Source organism: the organism of the source record quoted next, unplaced genomic scaffold (genome assembly GCF_019419815.1).
Source record: "Pyrus x bretschneideri cultivar Hongxiangsu unplaced genomic scaffold, Pyrus_bretschneideri_v1 Contig41, whole genome shotgun sequence".
In the NCBI taxonomy this organism is placed as follows: Eukaryota; Viridiplantae; Streptophyta; class Magnoliopsida; order Rosales; family Rosaceae; genus Pyrus; species Pyrus x bretschneideri.
Window position 1 is genome coordinate 2,298,094 of NW_025999735.1, and position 20,795 is coordinate 2,318,888.

The window sequence follows — 20,795 nt, forward strand, 5'->3', positions numbered from 1 at the left end:
GAAATTAGCAAATACTAGAAAGTTGTGCCCGCGCGTTGCTGCGGGATTAAAAATTGTAAGAAAGATTATGTTTGAAAGATTTAAAGACTATAAGATAAAAGATTAATATTATTTACATTGAAAAGGAAATGATGATTTTTACATATGAAAGATTTTATACATGCAGCAGACACACCAAAAGTTGCAGAAGTTGTATTGTATTATCTAGAATAACAAAATATGAGAAAAGTAGTTTACTGCAACGCTAAAAGGTTTTCTCCAGTACTGTTGATTGTTGAGGAAGCAGCCTAGGCAAGGAAAGAAAAATATTGAAACACATGAAATGAATTTATATGACAGTAGAATTATACCGTGAAGAAAATAAGGATTTTGTATTGTTACCTTTTTCAGCAATTTTACAGCACCTCATCAAACTGTTGTGTGTTTGCCTTTGTGATTTGTTTTGGCTCACTATCTTAGATGTATAACAAAGATTGAAAAAGACAAATTTATATTAGATAAAAGATGGTTGAAAAATAGGAGAAAATATTGTTTGCAATTTAAACTAAATACGGTTGAAAAAACGTTATATCAAATACGGTTCATACATCTGTCTTTGCAATTTAAACTAAATGGTGTAATACTTAATTGAATGAAGAAAAGATATATATAAACACAAAAAAAAAAAAGTAATTCAATTTCTTCAAAAAATGAAAAGCTAAAAAAAATAGTGTTTTAAGTTCCCAGTTCTCACCGTAATGAACATAACGATATCGTTTTATATGTTCAAAAAATAACAGCATTGAAAAAACTCATTACTAAAAACTTCAATTTGACGAAAACATGTCAGCTTTTATCACATCCAATTAAAGTAGTGCAACAGCACACTGACACACTTAAACATGGACACTTATATACTATTTGACAATGTAAAATCATGCAAACTCTAAACATTAGAAATGGATTCTAGAAAGTAAAAATATTTCCTTATATATGTTAAAAAAATTAACAAATTTTCAGTGAACGATCACAGAAAAGGTATAGAAAGGTAACCTAATTTCTTAATTCCAAAAAGGGGAAAGATAAAAAAAAAAAGGGTACTAAGTTTTTAGTTCTTACCATAACCAAAATTATCATATTGTTTTAATTTGAACTCGGGTTGATTTCCGTCATCAGCATTAATAGAACCAGTAATTTCAATCCATGTAAGCAAATGATTAAATTCGACTCAATATGACCAATTTTCAATTCAACTAAACCAAAAAAGTAACCACAATCAAACTAACCTCTCCGTCCCATATGGAGTAAAAAAACCTTGTCTCCTGTTTTGTCCTTCGCAAAAGATGAACTGTTCACTCTGTATATACAAAAAGAACACAGGATAATTTTGAGCACCGTTTCAAAAACCATACATAGACAGTATTATATAATAAAATCCAAATATAACACAACGAATGAACCTTAATGTAAGGTACAACAGCCTCCGATTACTTCTCATTTGTCCTTGCAATGAATATGTCAAAAAGACAAATCACCATTGAAAGAGGAATCCTTCTAGTGCATTAATTGCTGCATATTCAAATCTAAAAGGTTTACTCTCCAGAAAATTACTCAACATACTAACTGTAAAATAATCGGAAAAAATCTTTAAAAGAATCCATACTATCAGATTATATCATCGCATTTAATGAATTGTTATAGTTGCATTCCCCCCGTTAATATAACCAAAGCAGGTTCTTATAGTTACCTATTTATCTTTTTCATAAAAATGAATTCTTTTAAACTTTACACACCAAACATTTTGTCTGCATATGAATCCTTTGGCTTCTAACAGATTAGTGATTAAAAATCTGGAAAACAAACACTTTCGAAATTTCAAACAAAAACATCATTGCTTTAATCACACATGCACACACACACACACACGCCTATTCTGAATTCATAAAAGAGAACAAAAATTATACATGCTTCAAGATAGCCATAATTTGAATTATAACCTACAACTTTAGAGGAAATTAAAAGGCAAAATCAAGCCAAGCCTACAATTCAGCCATTAACTCGAAGAATGATTATCCATTTTTAAATAAGTGTGCAATCCAATCAAACCCAACAACCATCCAAAGCAAAATCACACAAAATTAACAGATGTCCAAGCATTGAAAGAATCACCAAAAAGACATGCACTTTGCAAAAGAAGAAAACTTACAGGGCTTTTATGTCTTGTGAGATGTCCAACTGAAGTACTTAATAGTAAAATATTATTATCATCATTGATAACTCTCTTCTATTACATGTTATGAGCCTTCCATTTATTACCCATTTCTTGGGAAAATTTACCCAATTATATTCGAAAGCATGAGACATGATAGTAAAACACAAAAACAAATTCAGAAGAAATCAGAAGATTCAGAACTATTAAAAATTTCAACATTTCTTAACAACTATTTAGTAAGGATCAAAAAATCATGCCATCAAATAAATTTGAGGAAAAAAAAAAAAAACTAAATTTAAGTTGAACAAAGGTGACACTTGCCTACCCAAAAATTCAAACCAAATCCCCAAAAATTTAAGTTGAATAGATGATAGCAACGAACTCCGATCTCCATCTCCTTCCAAATCCAAAAGAACCAAAACCCATACAGAAAATCTCAACGATGGGCCAGAATTCCTGAGAAAAATTCAAAAAAAATTAGACAAAGATGGTGCTTTTTGCTGAAAAAAAAAAAAAAGGAAAATAATCAATCTTTTCAAATAGAATCGGACTTGAGTGTACGTACCGATATGAACGTTTTGAGGAATCGTGGAAAGAAAGCTGAGGTATGGGTGAATTGGTGGTAGTAACGGTGGAAAGGGATCTGAAGCCTGAAAATTTCATATCTAAAATCACACCTCAGCCTGCAAGTCGAATCAAAACCGTGGAATTTCAAAAGCACTCACCTTAAACACAGAGGTCTTCGCAGGCTTCAAAGAAAAGTCATAAATTCGAAAAACCCGATCTCCTGAAACCGAAAGCAAAACCAAATTAACCATCATCACCCAGAATCCGAAGCTACAAACAAAATCCCCAAAATCACAACCAAAAAATTTGAACAAAAAAACCCATTTATAAATCCAAATTTACACTCCCAAGCACATAACATTCAAAGTAGAGAATTACCCACACCAAATCGGCAGCAGGAAACACGATCTTTTATGGGCTTCAAATTTTCTTTAAATCGAGACCACTATTTTTCAGCAAGAGAGCGCTGGCATCTGTAGCCCCCGACAAAAAGATCTGAACAAATTTGACTAACTTGAGTGTTTTCTGGAAGAAAGGAGACACAGAGAGAACTGGAGATCGGAGAGTGAGGCAAAGAGAGGTTCTCTGGAGATCGGAGAGCGAGCGAGGCAAAGAGAGGTTTGAGAGAAACAAAAGGGTGTGTGAGAGAGAGAGAGAGAGAGAGATGGAAAGAAGAATCCAGAAGAGGAAAAAGGTTGCGGTTCGCGAAGTACACGCGTGGCAAATGAGGGTAAAATGGACTTTATACTGTAGCAAAACGTAAACAATACGGGAAGCAAGGAAGAAACCGAGGGCATTTCCGCCCTTTTACTATTGCTGAACAGTGCTGGAACACAACTGGGTTTTAGTATATATAATGTGAAAGCAGCCGTGGACAAGTCAATAGACCTAAATTAATGATAAGTGATATGGATTAATCATGAGTATAATACTCGGATAGCTACTATTGTCTAGTGGTGAAGTCTGAAATTCAGATTAAACTGGGCCCTTAAATCATATGAAGAAAATTAAACAAAATATAGCAATACAATTAATGGGAAAATGGGAAAAAAATTAAAGGTTTTTTCACTGGAATGGCAAATTTAAATTAAATAGGAGTGGTGGGCTTTAAATTTTATGTGAAAACTCAATATTTTTTTTAACAGATGAAAAACTCAATATTGAACTAATTATGTCATATGAACAAAACTTGTTTACAGTCTTTGATAAAAAAAAAAAAAAAAAAAATTAAAACATTAGATTCGAACAAAAATTTAAAGTCATGACTTAAAACTTTTACTATGAAATTTTTCTTTCAATATAATTGGATCTTCCCCCTTGACCAAAAAGAAATTAAATTGTCCTCTAGACAATAGGCTACAAGCCTTGTTTTATATCAAACTGACCAAAAAAGAGGGCTTAGTTTTTATATGGTATACAAAAGACTAATTATAATGTTTTTTTTTATTTTTTTTATTTTTTTTCTGTCCTGATGGCCTAGAAAAGGAATCTGAAGGATTTGGAATAACATATCAAAGACCATGGCAACTTGGAAATGCAAAATCCCACTAACCAATTTGAGCTACAACCTCGCAAAAACATGCAGGGTGAAAATTCAGGATAGAACCGGCTATTCTTGTCTCTCTCTGGCTCCGCCAGTGCTATTGCCACTCAAAGAGTCATTTTATTCAAACTCTCTTCAAAGTGTAATTTCTTAATTTGTTATAATTTTATAATAAAAAAGGGCCACGGGACTTTGATGAAGTGTCAATAACAGTTTTTGCACAGCGAGAAAACCGTAAATAATAAATGTAAAAGTGTCAAAGGTGACAAACGACTTTCTTGTATCCCGTTTGTATGTCCTTAATTTATGCATCTCTCTCTTATTACATGAAAAAAAAAATATATTTTGAGCCCCCAAACTTTAAAAACGTTAAAACGGAGAAAGAGATGGTGTTTTGCTTTGGCGAATTTATAGTAAAATTGCATACAAAAAGAATTCAAGCACGTTGTTACTGTAGTTTAATCTGACTAATGAATGCTTTAGCTAGTTCAGCAGCTGTAAACGAACCAATGAGCTTCCTACTGTAGTCTGTAGAGGGATACGATATATATTTTATATATATATATATATATATAAGCAAAGATTAATTAACTAGTTACTTAGCATTAAAAATTGATTGCATGCATATCAACATTATAAGAACCGTACTAATTAACTAAACAGATCTAGCTATAAAACTTGGATCGAATGCTTAATTAGCCTTTTAATTGATATACATCCCATGATCTCATGGACAAATTAATAGACCATGGCAAATTAATTAACTAGATAATATGATTTTTAGAGTCCCCCAAAAGCCATGATTAGTTCTAAGAGACCCCCACATACCACCAAGAGCAGCAACTCCTTGTTGTGATGACGTGGAGCAGATGATTAATATGCATATGAGTCGGTTTGGTACTGCACATCCCCTGGTAGACCTGTCACGTAAACAAACCTTGAAGGTGGCGGCGGTACCGGCAGACATTGGCTTGGATTAGGGTTGCAATCTTGAGTTGTCGTTGGAGCCTTTGGAGGTGGCGGTGGAGGCAGCTGTTTCTGTTCACAAGGTTTGACACAAGGGCACGTTCCACATTTTATCCCCGCGTCTACTTCCTTAGACACCAAAGGTTGATGACCATCAAGTAGCGGCGGAGACACTTGTTGAACAACAAATCAAAAGCATGATAACGAGTGCTTGATGTGGTGGCAATGCCATTAATTTCCACAGAGAGAGAGAGAGAGAGAGAGAGGGAGAGAGAGAGAGAGTACTAGTGGGTGGGAAAAGGAAGGACTGTAATAAGGGTGTGCTAGCTGGATAGCCTGTGACTTACGTTTGGGTGCATGGAAATGGTATAATGGCTTGAGTCATGCGGTTAAGTAATTTTAGTTATTTCAGGGAACATACAGTTGAAGGAACGAGGGAACATACAGTTGAAGGAACGAGAGGGACTTCATGTGGATGTTGTAAATGCATGAGAGGGACCTTATATCAACTACTACTTCTAGCTGCCAAGCCCATAAAAATATAGGGATATAAACTTCATAACCCTGACCACATTATTTAATTTAGATTTTCTCTGGGTAGTGAGCTTTTGTTTTTAAGGATTTGAAGAGCCATATGATATTATTCAAGATGTGTTTTCAGAAGACAAATGTAATTGGGGTCAGATATTAAGCCATCTCTTTGATTGTCGATTAATTTATGCATAGAGTCTCCCTCGTATCGTTAAAGTTCTCTAAACAAATTGATGGGATCAATTATCAAGTGTTTCCAGTCACTAGCTTGTAAACTAAAATTCAAGATGGGCATATAGTTTTTTTTCTTTCTAGACAAGCAATATTCTATTAAACTTATATAAAATGCGGGAAGAAGCATTTAAAGTCGGATCCATAGGAATCCAACAAACTTAATTATGTTTCTCTTAAAGGGGACATCTTATTAATCTGTAGAAGAGCATTGCACCACTTCCATGTCAATTGGTTAGCAACATTTTTGAACTTGCATGTAACTATACTCGAAAATGTTAACGTGTTATTGTCCCTCTCCTTCCAAGATTCTATACGCCAGATCCGCCCTTGACTATAAAGGGGGAGTAGGTAACCTCTTTCAGCATTGCAATTTAAGATACAGCTAGACTGATACCTAATTGATGTTACTTAATACTAGAGTTTTTATCCACTCGTCGGTGGAAGGTCTTAGGTTCGATTCTATAAATAACGAAAAACCAAATTATTATGGCTGTCTTATTGTGTAACTTAGCCTATCTCTCCACCCATTAATTATACATAATAACATTCTATTAGAAAAAATTGCTTTGCATCCAAATTAGCGTACTTAAGGAGTAAGATATTCGTCAAACATATTGTAAGATCATAAGGCATTTAAAATTGGTGAGGTTTGATTTGAGTAAGAAGAAGAGTCAAGAGCTTGATAGTTAAGATTGCTTTATATGCAGGAATGCTTCCATTCCCATGACCTTCATAAAGTATCTATGGCTGGTATTGTTCTTCCACCTTGGCCACTCTCAATAATTGAACATATTATTGTAACTTCCACAGTTTAGTATATGTATAAAGAGCTTGTATGTATAGAAGGCTTTTAAGGGAAGGGATTCTCATTTAAAAAAAAAATGAGGATTAGTTGTGGGGTCTACACCATATCGAACTTCAATGATCCGAACTATCTATTTTTCAAGTTGGACCTCATAGATCATTCTTACAAAATATTAGCCAATCGAAAATATTTGAGATATCTAATTGAGTTTAAAGAAATTGATGAATACGTTCTATAAGAAACAATGGAATTTCATTGTGATAATTAAATAGGCAAATGATTTTGGATTAAATTGAATTTTTGCAAGTATAATCTATGAATTGAGACTTACAAAATAGAAGGTTCAAATTGTTGAAATTCGACGTAAAGTGGGCCCTACAACTAATCTCCATTTTTACCCAAAAATGAAGATCCCTTTGGATAGAGCCTATGTATATACATGTATGTGTGTGTGTGGGTTTAACCTAGCTATTATAATAATGGTTTTATTATTTTTTACTATTGTTAACTTATATACTACACACACACACACACACACACACACACACACACACACACGTTTCGTCTGCTCAAAAGTTGTTAGCTTGTATTCCTTATAAGTTTCATTCATTAAAAGTGAATTCCCAAAGCAGCACTTCATCTCTGGTTGCATTTCATCAGAAGGGAATTGTATGCCCTCTCGAAAGATTAAGAAAAAAAAGAATCGTTTAGCTATAACTTTTCATTTTTCCTTCCAACATCTAGAGGGTTTGAAATTGTGAGGTAATTTTACGTTATTCGTGGAACTTATAGTCTGGAGGAGATAGAGGGCATTGTGAGCCTCTTTAGAGGGTTTGAAATGCTCGAACGGAAACTCCATTTGGAAGTTGCAAATGATGTGAGGGACCTTAATTATCTCAAATAGTTTTTCTAATGCCCATGCCTAAGAAAATATATAGATACAAACATCATAACCCTCGACCATATTATGTAATTTAAATATTTCTCTAGATAGGGAGCGGTTTTTTTTTCCTGAACGATTTGAAGAATCATTTGGAAAAATTTAGTGTCCTTATAAATACGTACATTTTATATGTTTTGAGTGTAAGTAAAATCACTCTATTATATTCCATTTCATTGTACAACATTGAACCTCCAACAGATCCTCTTGCTTGTCAAGTTTCCATTCACAATTACAGTTAAGCCTTATTTCTTCTTACTTGTCAAAAGAGTTACCTTTTGACTCAGGCTCAGCACAACCATAGTTATTAAAGCTAGCAACCTGAAGATTTTAGCTTGTCTTGGAAGACTGTTTAAGCTGGACGGAGTGGAGTTACGTTGAGTTTTATTTGGCATGCAATGTATTTTTTTTAATATCACTCCTCATTACTGTAAATACGAATTTCCTGTGACAAATGAGATAAGAACACGTGTACAAAGTAAATGTTTGTATTAATGAATTTGTAGGGTTACAATCTCCTTATAACTTGATCATCTGATTCGATCTTCGAAATGTGTAGATGTGTAGTGTTGTTGATCCAAGGGTCGCGATGACTTGATCTTGGATGAACGAATGCCGCATGGTTTTAGCTCTTGGCAATGGGGGAGTCAGCATATGTAGGGGTGCTTGGTGGTTCCTAATGGGATTTGACGAAGAACACGAAGGATTTTCCGAGTATTCTTGAGTGTTTGAGTGTTTGAGGGTTTTAGTGCTTGAGAGCTTCAGAATTTCAAAGCTTCAGCGTCTGGGCGTGAAATGATTTCTGTACCCTTTTCTTTATCTTGGAGCCTCATATTTATAGAATCTCCAACTCTTGCCCATGGGTGGATTTGGCCTTGATTGTGGGCTTGATTAATTGATGAAAGAACCATGACTCGATTTGTGGGCCGGTTTGTGATTTGTCTTTATCAATTAATATTTGATTAAATTAAATTAAAATCAAATAATTCATTTCCACTAGATGTTGACACGTGCCATTCTTGATGACTCGTTCGATTTTGATGAGTTACATCATGTGTACGATTTATGGGACACGTGGCGGATGCCACATATGCCCTGACACGTCGAAACTTTAATGCGTTTATGAACATTTAATTATTTCACCGAAATTTCAATCTCTACAATTACATATCAAAGATAGGGACAAACTATCATAGTTAGTACGTCGAATATGGAATGGGTATAGTACGCAAAAAAAAAAAAAAAAAAAAAAAAAGGGTTTTTTTTTACCATTTAATATTTATTTACTTTCGTTTTTATAATAATATGTTAAAAAAAACGTATATATAGGCTATGTGAATTTTATGTATATTATTGAAAATGTGCCTAAATAATATGTATCAAACATAATAAGTACATAAATACCTGTATTATCCGTTAGAGTTTTAAATAACGTGCAATTTAACAAATTATTAAGAAGTATATGGAAAATCGATTTATTTTTAAAAATATGTGCATACACATATAATACAAGTATTATACACAAATTTTATTAACTATGACTTAATATTCCATAAGACATGTTCCAAATGTACAATCAAAGTAGAAAATTTACGATGAATTAGTAGTTTGTCAAGTTACAAAATTGAATGAGCATGGATCATTATCTCATGAAAGTTTCAATATTGCATATTGTGCATTTAAGGAGGCATTGTAGCAGCGTGCCATGCAAGTGGAGAGATTTTTCAGTATGACCGGTATATAGGGTGATACATCATATGTTATTATACAAATTGTGACATATGTGTGCTAAAAAGTTAATAACTTAAAAAATAAAATTTCCCACCACTTCTATTAAAACACGTGTTGTACCACTTGTGTTCCCATCACAATTAAAAATTTCTCATGCAAGTGTTCTTTTATCATAGTGTTGAAAAGTTGTTGAGTCCTTGCATGATGACGTGTGTTCAAATTCTGTCGGTGACTAATCTAAAATCTAATCTAACAAAATTTAATGTTAACAAAAAAGAAAAAAAGAAAAAAAAAAAGAAGAAGAAGTAGCATGCCATGATGAAACCAAAGTTAATGAGTCTACAAAATCAGCCACTCAATAATACGGTCTAATGGTTCTTGTGAGTGAGATGTCATATATTTGAATCTCGTGGATGGAGAATTCGATACCAAATTAGGTTGTCCATTATATGGCTTAGTTGAACTTCCATTCTTAGTGTAAAATATATCGTTGTACTAAAAAAAAAAAAAAAAAAAAAAAAAAAAACGAGTCTACAAAATCACGCTTTAGACTTCATGATGTTGGCAAAGAAAACAATTAATTTTAACTTTTTGCTTGATATTTCATTATTTGATTCACGTGTCAAGTATAAAAAGAGCTCTTAAAAGAGAATGAAAAACCTAACAAAAAGAAAGGTTTGTTTAATATTCAACTAGCATTTGCCTACATATTTTGTGTGTATGAACACATTTTTTTTTAAAAAATGAAAAGGAGATAGGGAGAGAGAGAGAGAGAGAGAGAGAGAGAGAGAGAGAGAACGTAGGGGTAGGGGGAGTGGGAGGTTTTTGTTTTTTTTTTCTTTTTTAATTTTAAATATTAGAGATATTTTAACATCACCTGCCGGTAAGGCTTCAATAAAAATAATAAAATTTGAATCTATGAAATTACATTATTGCCCATCATTTTTTTTGTGTGATAGAAGACTAATTTGTCTTTTCACCATCTTTTAGTTGACAAAAAAGGTTTCATTAATTAATAGAGATTAGCATATGCGACTATGAACATTTTTTATTTTTGTTTAAAAAAAGGAAGAAAGGAGTGAACGTGGGTGAGAATGGGAGTGGGAGGTTTTTAATTTTTTAATTTTTAATTTTTTTAATTTTTTTATTATTTTTATTAAATATATCTTAACATCATTTGTAGTTGAGATTTTAAGAAAAAACAATAAAATTAGGATTTATGAAATTACATTATTACCTGTCAGTTTTTGTATGATAGAAAACTAAATAATCTTTTAATAGGTAGTTTAGATTATGACACATTATATGTAGTTTCTTCCTTGCTTAATTACTAAGGAATCGCGTACTTTTTATAGGTCATGATATTGCTTTGGTATATCATAAATTTACATACTTTCCGAAAACGAGATTGTTGTTTTCCTATACACATTTTAATATTGAAATAGCTGCCACTATAAAATTACATTTCTTGATCAATTAAAATTTTATTAAGAACAATCAAGATCTTCTTCTAAAAGACATGCACGTCAATTGTGGGTTTCAGAGCAACCTTTGCTCAAGAAAAATCAAATGGAAAAGCGTTGGAACGGGAATAAAAGCACACATTTCACAATTACAAACTCATTAGGGACAATATAATTACTTAGCCACAATAACAAGAAAGATGAAACTCACGAGATGAGGACTAAACCTTGTAAGTTGGTGAACTATTGTAAAGGTATGATGAGGAAAAGACCGCACAATCATCTGATGATCTTGCAATCGTCAACTGAGAACTTCTCATAACAGTCACCTCCACAAATTAATGTCGAATTTCATCTTTATAAAGTTTTACCAAGCACACAAACTACAAGAGCCACAAAAACTATAGTCTCAAAAGAGAACAACATTTGCCGCCTTAAGATATGAGGTTGAACATTAAGCCGGAGCTAACAATCATCATTAAGAATCAAAATATCGAATGATTATGAAATTTAAATAAAAAAAAAATATTAGAGAGAGGCTTAATGATTCGGTGTTTGTCTCTCTCTAATATCAGATTTAAATAAAAAAATATCGATTGGTATACTTACAGTAGAAGTTTATGTTGAAAAAAAAAAAAAAAAAACACCAAACCTCTCTTCAGATCCCTCTTTCAGATTCACTTACAAACAAATTAACACCCTTGAGAAACAAAAACACTAATTACTCACACAAAATACCCTTAAGATTGCTTTCACGAAAATAAGTAAATACCCTCCAAAAACCCACAGTACATATATACATATCACATGCTCGTCTCTCCTACTCCACTATCGATCCGGCTCTCTCCTGCTCCACCACCATTCATACAGCCCCCTTTCATTTTTCGTGAGTTTCGTTACTATCTTTCTGCCATAGCTTTTGTTAATACATAGCATTCTATCTTCTCCATGTTTGATTCAAGTCTTCTCTCTCTGTCTCTCTTATTATTTGTTGTTTCTCACTCTAGTGGTTGGGACCGTTGGGTTGGGAAGCTCTGGGAACCTTTTACAAGGAAAGACGAGAAATCTGTGAATGGTAAGTGAGTAATAATAATAATAATAATAATTATTATTTTTTAAATATCTGTGAGTTGAATTTAACGTTGAAAACATTCAAATAAGAGCCACGAATCAACCAAGCAATGAGCGACTGAAGGAGCGGATTTTCTAGCAATTGATGTCAGCAGCTCTTTCATATATATAAAACAAAATTTTCTACTTACGCGTAGAAAGGATAAGGACTAATTATATGGAACTAGTTCATTGCTACGGTAATGTTCCATTATGTTGCATTATTGCAATGCAACATTACGGAACGTCTGTTACATGTAAGCTTTTCTCTCTAGGAGAGGCTTGCTAAGGTTGCCGAGGGCATGTTGCGAAGTTGACAATTTGGGTCCACCTTTAGTTGTTCGTCAAAATATTTGTTGAATGGAATTTGGATCCTCTTTGGACTTTATTGTGTGGAGCCTAAGGATTAGGAAATTTGAGCTTTTGGTTTGTGTGAAGAGGGATAGAAGCCTTATGTTTGTGAGGTTGGCCAGGAAAATGAGTTAATGGGGATTGTCGTTCAATTTGAATGATACTCAACGGAAGATGTTGGCCAATGAATTGCTTGATCTTTAGACTTCAGAAAGCAAGATCTGGAGACTTTCTGTCTTGTTAAATGAGACGTCATGGGGATCCACTTTTTCGCTTATAAGTGGATGATCGATTCATCCAGGTAGCTTGATGGCTTAACACATTGACACGCATGCATAGAGTTTATTGCATTCAAGAAATCCATCAAAGTTTTAGAAATTACACAAACACCTTATGATATTTTGAAACTATTTTACATTAGTTTTATGTCAGTTGAATATCAGTCAAATGATGACATTATTCTAAAAATAATTCAGTATGACAAAAGTAATGTGAATAATGACGTTTTAATTAAAAATAGCAACTTTGGCACATGTGATGCTTGTGCCAATTTTGTAAAAGAGAAGAAAAATGAACAGAAACAACTTACAGTATGACACAAATTTACACAATCTAGTTATTATAGCAAAGTCATGTTGTGCATGTGTTTGGTGGGAAGGTTTTTATTTTTGTGTATTTATGATTAAACTCTGATTAAATTTTTAAATGAAAGCGATGATATGGAAAAAAACTTGACTTGGTCATAAATGATTAGGCAAGCTAGACTACACAGGATCTGGATTGTAGTCAGCAACCTACCCTTTTCTCCCGCTCAAAGCAATTGGAAGGAGCCAGTTCCTGATCAATGGAATAAACAACGTTATTCTTGAAAAAACATGAACATTGGAATCCACCAGAAAATATGAAAAGTTCGAAGTTATAATTTAATAATATATAAAATTATCAAAATACAACCCTGAAAGTTGTTTATATGGTCTAACCAAATCCTAGCTCCAAAAGAAAAATAAAATAGAAAAAATAATAAAATCCTAAACACTTAAAAAAATATCAACAATACGGAGCACTGGTGTCTTGCGGTAACGTCTCAAGACTAATAATAGAGAAAGTAGAACCTCAGTTTCTAGAAAATGAGTCTCAAGGCAATAACACGTAAAATAGAACCCAAGTTTCTGAAAAACAGGGTATAAGATTAAAATAGCAGAACTTCGTCAAGATAGAGTTTTCTTTGGTTAACGCTTGTCATGTTGCTCCATGAATGTCTCTACTAGCCATTCTACATCAGCCGTGGTATTTCGAGAGGAAGTTAGTAATTAACTATGCTGGGGGTTTTGCTCTTTAAGCATCACACGTAACAAGCTCCAGAGTGGTGGTGCTCTTAGCTATTAGGGATGGTGTTTAGTTGGCTTTGGATAGACAGTGGTCTCAACTTGTGCTCGAAAATGATGCCGTCGATGTAGTCCAGTTGAATGGCAGCTTGCACGGCGACAGTCCCTTGCTTGGCTTTATGGCTGGGGATAGTAAGGCTTGGTTGCGAGGCTTTTGTTGCATCCCGAGTTTGTTATATTTGTAGAACCGCTAATATATATGGTGGTTCATAGATTGGCAAGTTGGCGTTATATTCTGATTTTGATTTTTGTTGGTGTGAGGAGTTTTCAAATCTAATAAAAGGATGCCGCTTTTAAGAATATGTATTTTTTAATGTTAATAAAACTACTATTGTTTCACCTATATATGTATATAAAACATGATAAAAATCACTCAAAACAATTAAAATAGCCAGAGCCTACTACTAGCTAGTTGAGGTGCAAGCGTTATACTCTAAGCTTTCATACTTGCACTTAAGATAACTCATGTTTCCTAAGTTTTAATACCATGACCTAGTCATTGGTGGTTCTTTTGCACACCAACTGGTGTCTAGAGGCTTTGATCTTTGGTTAGAAGCTAGAAACTATTTTAATTCCATAATGATATTTAGTATTTATATCAGTTTTTTAAGCTCTGTTGATGATCTTTGGTCAAGTGGTAAATCATTTGAATAAGTTACCTTTTCTCATGTATTCTTTTCTTGTTCTCAAAGGATTACTTTTTTGAAATTCTACTATGCTTTAGTGTATCATATACATCGGAGCATAGAAAGTTCTATATTTTCTCCCTACATTTTCTCTGATGGGTGAGTTTATTTGTAAATGTAATGAAGAAAGATGGCTAAGACGATAAAGTTGTTTGGATTCCCGTCCGATGCGACTGTGCAAAAAGTGAAGTTGTTTCTTCAACGACTTACTGGAGAAGACAGTATTTATGCTATTATATTAGCAGACCCTACAAATGAAGGAATTTATGATGCTACTGTTGAGTTTGACTCCACAGAAAATCCCGAGTCTATTATCTCCTTGGCCAGGGCCAGCGAAGGTCTCCGGTATGATAGTTCCACTTTCAAGGCTCCCTACTATATGACAGCTAAAAAGATGAAGTATGATCTTATACCGAAGCCAAGAATCTTCGTGCCCGACTTGGAATTAATATTAGTGCATTTTGGTTGCAAGATTGCCAATGAAAAGTTTCATATTTTGTGGACAGCAGGAGATGTTTCAGTGGACTTTGGGTCTCAATTACACAAGGAAGTACGTTTTCTTCTGCCATATCCTTTGGAGTATAGGCTCGACCTTTCCTATGAGAACATCGGGCAAATTGAGTTGCATCGTCCGCTTGACACCCTTATGGACTATCTTTTGATTCAGGTACACACATTCCCGAAAACTAATCCTTTGGAGTGTTGAGATCAATTTACTCTAAGGTTTAACAGCGTGAATACAATGTATATTACTAGCTAGTACGCACCATGCCACCATGCATGTGTTCATTTGTCTGCATCTGAAATTATATATCCAACTGTTTTCACTAGTTCGGGTCAGGATAAATTTCACCTTTTTTCTTTAATTTGCATCAAAACTCATTGTAAGTTAGAAACTCCTATGTCATCGTCATCTTCTTCTTCTCCTATAGTCACAACTCGCGTGACAATTCCCTTCAAAATTAATATGGCCGTCGCTGCAGACTAGAACTTATGTATTTGTACTAATAATGCAAATAAAAGAAAAGAGAAAAGAATTACATGATTATCTATGTAATAAATTAGAGACAAACTGGTCTGAAAGCTCCTCCTCCCTTGTTCTTTGACAAATAGTGCCTGTGATTGGAGCACCAGAAAATCACCCTCTTCCAATTCCAACGGAAACAAGAGCACAACTAATTTTTGATCAGAAGCTGTTGAAGAACCACTTCAGGATTTCGGTTTATTAATGTAGGACAGAGCCACGGAGGAGGTAGAAGATAGGGGAGTTGTTGACTTACCCCAAGTGTTTTATGAAAAAGGTAACAAAATCTTATGTTGACCTAGATTATGGAACTGCAGATGGAGAGAGAATTAGATAATTTATAGTTATAAAAACTCAAGGTCTTGTTTTGGTGACTTTTAAAACTTCAATTAATTTCTTAGAAATCACAATATTCTGTCAAACTAGAAAAAAGGCCCTATTAACTCAGAAGTGTTTGTTAACTACTGTCTGGTTTCCATGATTTTGAGTAATCTAATTATTTTCAGCCGCACTATTTATTTTCTAAGGTAAGAAGTATCTTTTTCTTATTGAACTATATATGTGTCCTTTCCTTTTATTATCAGTTAAATGGCGCTCCTCGAATATATGCAAAAAAATTACATAAGGATTATGAAGACCCTGATATGAAGTATTTCAAGGATAACCCTAATGACCAATGGATTAGAAGTGTTGATTTCACTCCATCATACTGTATTGGTCAATCTTCTGCAATATGTTTGGAGCTTCCTTATGGTTGCCAACTTCCAGATTTCATAAAATGCGTTGCTTCTTATAAAGTGAGGATAGGGAACTTCATCTTGCAGACTAGCTCTGCTCTTTCTTGCTACCATGATTTAGTCCCTATTGTTGATTCTCCTCCAAGCGTTGATTTGCCGTATTCTATTTTGTTCAAAATCAAAATATTGGTTCAGCATGGTCATCTTTCATGGCCAACACTTGATGAAGACTTGTATGTGTTGGTTGATTCAAGCCAAACAAATTCTCACTTGATAGAGTATGCCCTCAACCAATTATTTCATTTAAAAGAGATCTGTTATGAACCTTCAAAGTTGCTTAAGAAGTACACGACCTCAGAAATAGACAAACCTCCACCAAGGGAATCCTTAGATTCTGGGTTCGTTTATGTACACAAAGTCATGATAACACCGTTCAAAGTGTATTTTTGTGGTCCGGAGCTTATCTTGTCAAACCGTGTTCTACGAAACTATCGAGAGGATATAGATAACTTTCTTCGTGTTTCATTTGTTGACGAGGACTTGAATAAACTCCATCTGGCAGATGTACCCACTCTAGGCATCAAAGATAGGATCCTTGGCATTCTAAAAAAAGGGATCGTAATTGGGAAAAAGAAGTTCAAATTTCTTGCATTCTCACCTTGTCAGTTTCGTGATTGTTCATTGTGGATGTTCGTTCCAAGAGAAGGATTCACTGCTTCTGATGTAAGAGCGTGGATGGGAAATTTTAGTCCCATTAGAAATGTGGCAAAGTGTGCAGCCAGACTCGGTCAATCCTTTAGTTCCTCTATTGAAACTCTGAATGTTGACACTGATGAAATTGAGGTTATTAATGATGTGTCCATTATTCAGAATGGAGTGGAATATGTCTTCTCCGATGGGTTCGGTAAAATATCTGTTGATTTTGCTAAGGAAGTGGCCTCAAAATGTGGTTTGGAAGAGTGCATTCCCTCTGCCTTTCAGATTCGATACGGTGGATACAAAGGTGTAGTAGCAGTTAATCCAACCTCATCAACGAAATTATCATTGAGAAAAAGCATGTGCACATTTGAATCAAAAACCACAAAGCTAGATGTTTTGGCATGGAGTAAGTTGTGTCCTTGTTTCCTAAATCGCCAGTTGATTACTCTTTTGTCTACCCTTGGAGTTCAGGATGATGTTTTCAAGTAAAAACAGAGATTTTGCATACGAGAGCTGGAGGTTACACTGAATGATCCCTTTAAAGCACAGAACGCTCTAGATTTAATTTCTTCAGGAGAGATTACAAATATCCTCAAGGAATTGTTTAAGTTGTGGCTATGAACCTAATGTTGAACCTAATGTTGCAATGATGCTGCGAATGTTCAAGGAAGTAAAGTTGATGGAATTGCGGACTAAAACAAGGATTTTGATACCAGATGGAAGATCACTAATGGGATGTCTAGATGAAACTGGAACTTTAGAATATGGACAGGTATTTTTGCAATGCTCTGGCACTAGACATGGCCAGTTTTTTTTTATGATTCGGTCACGCTTAGTGGTAAGCGCTTCATAGTTGAGGAACAAGTAGTGGTTGGAAAAAGCCCATGTTTACACCCTGGCGATGTCCGAGTTTTAATGGCTGTAGATGTACTAGCTCTGCATCATATGGTGGACTGTGTTGTCTTCCCACAAAAAGGACCACGGTAAGACATTTGTTTTTCTTCTTCTGACTTTTATAATTGTTTACGAAGTCGTACTTTTTCTTTGTTTGCTAGCATAATTTAGCTCAAAATATTTCATATAAACATGATTTCGAATTTTGTTCATACCGCAGGCCTCATCCAGATGAATGTTCAGGCAGTGATCTTGATGGAGATATCGACTTTGTGTCTTGCGATCCAGAACTGATTCCTCCCAGAAAATTCCCACCTATGGATTATAGCCCAATGCAAACAAAAGAATTGGATCATGAGGTCACAGTTGAGGTAAAACTATTGGATAATTATGTTTGTTGTGGAAAGTATGGAACTTCAAATCTAAAATTGTTTTCTTCTAAATTGTTTTTTTGTCCGTGATATTCAACGGTTGGTGCAACACTTGAGGACCGTAGTGATTCAATACATTCCGCGTTCTTACAATAGAGTGGCGAACTAGCTGGCCACCTTTGTGTCTCGGAATAGAGGTCCAAACAATTGGATTTTGTTTGTAACCTTGTTGGGTTACTTAATATGTTGGTAGATGATGTAAATATCTCTATCTGTATCTAGTAAAATTTCCTATCGTTACGGGAAAAAAAGAAATAGTGAATTGGATTTCAAGCCATCTCCTTGTATATATGCACCTATGTTAATTTCCAGTTCAAGTCAGGTGTCATTATCTTCCTCCACATTCTTCTAATGATGTAGAAATTTTGTTTCCATTAAAATTTTTTTATTGCGGGAAATTGCAGAGTATTTTGTGGACTGTACAGACAGTGATAGCTTAGGTAGAATTTCCAATGCACATGCTATTTTTGCAGACAAGCATCCTATGAAGGCCCAGTGTGATGAATGCATAGAGCTTGCAAAGCTATTTTCATGTGCTGTTGACTTTGCAAAAACAGGGGTACCAACTAAAATACCCGACCATCTACGTCCTAGGGACTATCCGGATTTCATGGAAAAGCCAAACAAATGCACCTATGAATCATCCGGAGTGATTGGAGTTCTCTATCGTGATTTTATGAAATTTTGAAGATGTCCTATGACCCAGATATGGAAGTGGATGGCTTTGAGTAGTACTTTGAGTATTACCTTCATTTGTGATTATCCCTCCTGATTTCTCAGAAGAAGTTGGGCTTCCCGTCAAGACAGGCCCTTGCAAGTCTTCGGGGAGATTTGCCATGCTAGATCTTTGAGTATACTGGGGTGGTTTCTGCTCTGTTTTCCTCCTGAAGGTTTGTTCTTTCCTTCGTCTTCTTGACATACAAGACTTGTGATCCCACCGGGCGTGCCAAAATTATGTTCGGGCAGGAAATCTCGCTAGGAGGGGTCCCTGGCTCAAGCACACAACTCCTTTAGGAGTTGGCACTTTGGTTGATTGTCGGGCTCTGACTTGCCAAGATGTTGCAAGAGGAGGAGAAAGTTAGTTCTGAAAGGTGCCTTTGTGGGGTCTTAGGTATAGGCCTTGTGGCTCACAATCAAAACTAATTGAGTGCTTAGGCGTGCCATTGCCATCTCAGTATGGCAGATGTAGCACAAGTTAGAGGAATGATGAGAAAAGCTAGCCCTGTGGAGGAGCCAATTATGCCTTTGTTTCTTTTCCTTGAGGAAAAGAGGAATAAAGGAAAGAACAAAGAAGAATTCAGAACCAGTCAACCAGTGTTGGAAGAAATCCTGGAAGAAGAGTTGCTTGATCCCCTATTTTCACTAAACAATAGGGGGCAGAGTGGGCAAGAAAGAACAAAATATAGGATGCCCCAGTTGATCGAGGAATCCAGTGGGAAAAGGGATCCTACCAAAGCAGACAAACCTCCTCCTTATAGGCCACCACCAATGCCCATTAAAGGAGTAAAGGTCAAATGGAGGAAGCCCGAGGCAAGAAAGGAGATTAACTCGGGCAACGATCGTAACCTGAATTGGGAACCACTTCATCATACCCTGCCTAATAATACAGCCAATTAACAACTCAAAGATGAGTTGGCTGAGTTAAGAAAGATGGTGGTGAGGAATGTCCAGCCACAAGCTTGCCCGCTGTTTAGAATCGCCTATCAAAAGCCCTACCTGGAGTTCATTGATGAGCAAAATCCCTTTCCTCTTAACTTCAAGATGCCCGCATTTCTAACATTCAGCGGAGAAGATAATAATGTGCCATCCAGGGATCACATCTTCAAGTTCTTTAACCATTGTGTGGCGTTTGAAGAAAATCCCAACTATAAGTTAAGGTTATTTAGGAACTCGTTGGTGGGCTTCGCATCTCAATGGTACTCTTTGTTGCCCCCAAATTCCATCGCTAACTGGGGGCAAATGGAGATGACTTTCCATGAGCAGTTTTACAGGATGACGCTAGAAATGACCATCAACGATCTCATCGAGGTAAAACAATACGAGCATGAATCTACTGAAGACTTCATTATGAGGTTTAGGAAGACAAGGATGAGATGCCAGTTTCCTATCAACCATGTCCAGCTTATAGCTATTGCTCAGAAGGGCCTTAAGACTACCCTTAAGGAAGAAATTTTATGACGTGCAGTTTAATGAGCTACAAGAGCTGGTGATTGCGGCCACTAAGTATGAGAAGTTGTTGCTCAAAGAGCAACAATTGCAACATTCTTCAAAAACACCACATTTCTACGAAAGTAAAGCTGCCATCCACCAAGTGGAGTTTGAAGGAAAGTCAGAAGAAAAAGATGGTCATGGTAGAGAAGTGATAGACATGTGTGCAGCAGAGATGACCACTCCCTTTAAACCTTTGATGGTGAAAAGATTGGTCCAAACGGTCAAAGATCAAAAGGTGGTGATGAACGATGGTGGATTTGTTCTTATGAAATCCCCAAAGTAATTTATGAAGAATT

The 20,795-nt window shown here is 35.1% G+C and overlaps 1 long non-coding RNA gene and 1 pseudogene across 1 annotated transcript; one reads left to right on the top strand and one right to left on the bottom strand.

Moving 5' to 3' along the window:
• Positions 1–88: 88 nt before the first annotated feature.
• On the bottom strand, positions 89–3,417 carry LOC125469233. The gene is made up of 8 exons (XR_007251579.1): positions 3,137–3,417; positions 2,917–2,978; positions 2,757–2,841; positions 2,517–2,647; positions 1,440–1,548; positions 1,266–1,336; positions 382–454; positions 89–287 (listed from the first exon to the last, which is right to left on the bottom strand). It is a non-coding gene; the product is annotated as an uncharacterized LOC125469233 (long non-coding RNA).
• Positions 3,418–14,633: 11,216 nt separating this feature from the next.
• Positions 14,634–18,976, top strand: LOC125469245 (annotated as a pseudogene).
• The last annotated feature ends 1,819 nt before the right edge of the window (positions 18,977–20,795 follow it).